The following is a 5,216-nucleotide window of genomic DNA, read 5'->3' as shown; positions in this document are numbered from 1 at the left end:
TATGAGAAAGGCCTTATTATTTATTCCCACATTACAGGGGAGAACACCGGCTTAGAGAGGTGGTAACCACTTTCAGGTCAGCAATTCTCAAATTTTAGCAAACAGATTCACCCGCAGAGCTGGTTATAACAGTACCAGGATGTGATTCAGTGTTAGGGGGTGTGGCCTGAGAATCTGCATCCCTAACAAGTTCCCAGGTGAGGCGGTTACTCCTGGACCAAGGACCACATTTCCCCACCTGCCACTATAGTGCTGGAGATTGAACCCATGGCCTGGTGCATGCTAGGCAAACTACCACTGAGCTACTTCCCTAGGCTCCAAGGACCACACTTTGAGAACCTCCGAGACACTTCAGGTTTTTTTTTTTTGTGATGCTAGGGATTGGATCCAAGGCTTCACACATGTTAGGAAAGTGCTCCACTACTGAGCAACATCCCTGGCCCTAGTTTCTTCTGTATCTAAAGTCTGTGCTTGTAAAACTGCTGCACACACTGTCTTGTTGAGGACTTTTCCATGAGATACTCCCAAACCCCGCCTTTGGGTGATGAACTGGGTGAAGCAGGGAGCAAGCCTCAACCACTTAACTCTGATCACACTCATAGCTGTCTCCCCACCTAGAAAGACCTGTTCCAGCCTCTCAGCGCTTTTTCCCCATGACCCTGTGCTACCGTCTACATGTTTGCGTCCCCCCAAATTCACATTGAAACCTAATCCCCAATGTTCACAAGCCACCCAGTCCACAATAGTTTGTTATAACAGTCTGAATAGACAAGATGCACTGTTACCCTGTCAGGGATGTCTTCCTAATGACACCATTTCACCCTGTCCTCCATCCTTGATTCTGGGAACCATCCTGGTTCTGACTAGTATATGGGAGGAGCCCATGACCGTAGTTTAGTTTTAGACCATGTGGCTGCCGGTCTTCATATCTCTAGATCTAACCTTGTGGTTTCATGCTCTAGACCACGTAGTGACTGAGGCTCTTGTTCCTGGTCACTGACATTGATAGCTTAACCTCAATGGCACTGACCTCCTGCTCACTGGCATTTGACAGATCTCTTCTTGCTTGGTTGACACCCAGATTACGCTGGGGCAGGAGCTATCCTGAATACGCTTAGAATGACATGGGCTTTCACCTGCTGGGGTACATGTTTAATGTCACCATTCTATCTTGGAGATGGGTTTCCCTTTGCCTCCAGCCACCACCAGGTCCTCTTGCTGATAAGCTGTAGGAAAAAGAGAATGACATCACTTAATTGTACTAATATTTAATGGGGATCCCACTGTCCTCCCTTGCCAGAGCAAAGTCTCAGGGCTTCATGGAGGGGTACCATGACCCTGGTTTCTATCAGAAAGCATTGTTCAGGCATAACATAAAGGTTGGGACCCTGACAGAACATCCAGCAGCTCCAGTGTCTGATGAGGCTCCCACTGCAAAGGCCACTGTTTCATCTTTAATAAATTAAACATTAGATTAAGAATATTAGGAGGCCAAGTGACTCATTTCTATTTCTGGACTTCAGACATCAGTGACAGTGGTGACCTCAGACTGTGGACAGGAAGGATCATTTGAAAGTTGGCAGCAGTGGGATGGGCCCCAGTCCCCCTCAGGAGACCCCTGAACAACTTCAGAAGGATTTCTGGCAGTTTCCCTCTGGACTGATGACATGTCAGGCCCTCTTGTCCTTGGTTCACTTTGGCTTCTAGTCTTTGTCTCCACGAACTTACCCTTGAACACTACCTTTTCCCATCACATTCTCACACATTTCTTACTTTCTTTTTTAAACTGGGTGTTGAGCCCAGGCACTTGCACATGCCAGGCAAGCACTTTACTACTGAGCCACATCCCTAGCCACCTCTCACAGATTTCTGGATAACACTCCAAGCAGAACTAGTGGCTCTGCCCTCTGGAATCCTCTAAAATGGGGTTCCTACTGCAGTTCAGGAGTTTTGAACATTGTATAATATGGGGTCAGGCTCCTTCCCACCCATAGTCCCTAGAAGGCAGGGTATCAATTACTAGTACTAAGCCAATGCTGACAACAAGGAATCAAAGGCTGAAGGCTCTCACATGACCCTGAGGGCCTTGAACTCCTCCTCCCCAGCCCCACTGGGTTGCCAGAACCTAGGTGTTGGAGCCTTGGTTTTCTGGATTTGTTCTGAAATTCAAAGCCCAAGCAACTCTAGCCAAATCATCACACTGGGAGGCAGGCAATCAGAGGGGAAATGGGTGTGTGGCGGCTCCGTGGAACTGTGATGGGAGCTGAGAAACCATTCTTTACACTTGGCTGTGGCACAGGGAATCTGGTTAGGAAGAAAGGGAAATGTTGATGGGAGGTGGAGGGAGGTGGGTAAAGAGGCCTGGATGCACCCAGGGCTTGGACTAGCCTTCAGAAGTTTGAGGAGACAGGCTCTGGAAGTTAGAAGCCTTTATGGGCTGGAGCCACCCTCCTTTGGGAATGCATTCGTGCTAAGTAGATACCAAAGTCAGGTTAGCTGGGCAAGAGTTAGGGTAGGAAGATCAGGAGGCCTGAGCATCTGAAGGAGGGGGAAGCAAGAATGAAGTTGGTGGTTTGGTAGGAGAGCAATTCATCTTCTTCTGACTACAGCTGCCTTTCTCTGCAGACACAACTTGGGTGTTAGGGTGTTGGGTGTTAGGCCTGAGGTTATCCACAGGTTTCTCACAGGCCACTGGGCCCCTAATGAGGGGTAGGGGTCTCTTTCAGCACAGTTGAGCAGCCTCAAGGGCTGCTAGGTTGTAACTGGGGTGTCTTTGGGAACGCTGCATAAATTTTCTGAGGCTCAGTTTTCTTACCTTTTAAAATGGGCATAATCATACCTTCTGGGTTGTTAAGAGAATTACATCACACAACATAGGAAACTACCTGAGTGTTTGTGTCACTAGGACTGGTCCAGTAAGTAGATTTTGGGCCAGGCCTCTTCTTCCTTTAGCTTCATGTATTTAGAGTCTGTGGAGCTGCCATACAGTTCTCTGTCAAAGTTTCCAAGCCAGAGTGTCAGTTCCCAGCCTTTGACTGGTTTCTTCTAGCCCCCAGGACTCTGCCTGAGGTCCCAGATTAAAAAGTTGGATGCAAGGCCATAAACCAAGCTGGGGAGGAGGGAAAGGGCATCTGTTTCCCCTCTCTGCAGGGTAGCAACTGGCTGAAGTCCTCTGCCCTGACTCAGCCATCTGTTGTCTCTGCTTCATGGTTTCATTCTTTTTGGATGCAAGATCCTGCAGAGATTCCATTTTCCATTATTTGCCAGGAAAGGGGACAGGGATTAGTTGTGGGTGCTTCAGCTCTGGCCTTGCACTTATTGCACCTGTAGGGCCTTAACTTGCCAGGAAAAAGGTACCCTGCTTAGAGGTGAGGATGACTTTCTGTGCCCTTCTGCCAACCCTTGTCCTGACTGTCTTCACTTGAGTATGGATGGAGCTAGGCTGTCAATCCTTCCCCTAAATGAGTCCAGTGATTCTTGATGATAGAGAAGTCTTGTCTGGCAGGGCCTCCATTCCACATCCTCTCCATAAGTAGGGAAATTCACCAAGGGTGCAGTTGTGAGAAGGATAAAGCACATAGTTAGAGATAAACCAGAAGGGGCTAACAAGAGAGATTTGTGCCAACAGCAGACAACTCTCTAGACACAATTAACAAAGGATTTGAGCTTCAAGTACTTTCCAGAGACTCTCCCATGGCACTCTTCATTAAGTTTTATACATGGTAGTTGCTGAATGAATGGCAACATAAGAAGCACAGCCAGAAGAGAGGGGAAAGCTCTGCAAGAAAGCTCTTGTGGAGGGAAATAGCCTGTGTGCAGCCAGGGCTGCAGAATGAGTGGCAAGCTTTGCAAACACAGGCATGGCATAGAAGCCAAACAAGGCACAAAGCCAGTGTCCCAGTCTATTGAAATGTCTACATCAACATATTCGACGATTGTCTGGCTTTTGGGGTTTCCCCTGAGCAAGGCACTAATTCATACTTAGTTGGGTCCACTCTTCTCTACTGCACAGGTAAGGGGCCCAGGCAGCATATCAGACCCCTGCTGTCAAGCTGTCTGCCTCCCACAGACTCTCAAGAGGAGGCTATCTGCCTCCAGCTCCTCCTCAGCTCTCTACCATTCCCCCAAGGCTGGAAGAGTCCATATAGTCTCTGGTTCCTGAAATCTCATCCTCTTCTCAGGCATCCTTCTGCCTCTTAGCAGCCATGGCTACTGCTCCCATGCCCATCATCCTGAGTGTCTTTTCCCTTCAGTGCCAGAACACGTCTGGTTCATCCCCTACTTCTCTGATGCCTCCTTTTTGGCTTTCTTTTCCTCTTTCCACCTCAAAAATGAAAAGACTTCTGTGTCAGTCTGGGTCTAGGCAGGAACACAAATTCCATGTCAGGCATTTCAGACAGAGAGGACGTATATCGGGAGTTGGCAGTGTTGGAGGGTTGAAAGAGTAAATGGAGACGTTGTGGTAACCAGCTGTGGTAACTCCAGGAAGTGGCTGCTGCCCACTACAGGGCTGGAGGAACAGTAGAGAAGAGGTGGCCTTCCAGGCTCAGAGGAGTAGCCTGCACAGGGCTCATGTTAGACCTTGAGTGGGGACGCACTGTGACGCTGCATGGGCCTCTGGGGCACTGGTGTCTCCAGGAGGTGCACTTCAGTTGGGGCCAGGTGTGCTAGAATTAGGATGCCAACACACGGCAAACTGTAGCCCACAGGTCACATTCAAAAGCCCTCTGTTTCTCTAAGGCCCGTTTTTCATATATTTTAAGTGGTTGAAAAACAAAACAAAACAAAACCAAAAGAAGGAGGAAGAGGAGAAGAAGAAGACCCTCCTGATGCATGGAGATTACAAAAAATTCAAACTCCAGGATCCATAAATAAAGTTTTATTACAACACAGTCCTCTTGTTCATTTGTATTCTGTCTGTGGCTGCTTTCGCTCTACCATGACAAAGTTGAACAATTGTGACAGACCATGTGGCTTGCAAACCTAAAGTATTTAATATCCAGCTCTTTACAGAAAAAGTTTGCTGACCTTGAAAGGCATACTTCCAGAAGCTGGACAGAGGGAGGAAGTCTGTTCTCTTACCTGACATACTTCCATCATGTTCCAGTGCCTCTTATTAGAACCTAATAGGCAGCCAGCTGGCAAGAGAAGGTCTGGGGAAGGCTGTTCCCAGACCTTCCACCCAGCACCACAGAGTAGGGTGGCTGAGGTGCCAA

The sequence above is a fragment of the Sciurus vulgaris genome (assembly GCF_902686455.1).
Source record: "Sciurus vulgaris genome assembly, chromosome: 2".
Lineage (NCBI taxonomy): Eukaryota > Metazoa > Chordata > Mammalia > Rodentia > Sciuridae > Sciurus > Sciurus vulgaris.
This window is presented reverse-complemented; position numbering follows the sequence as displayed.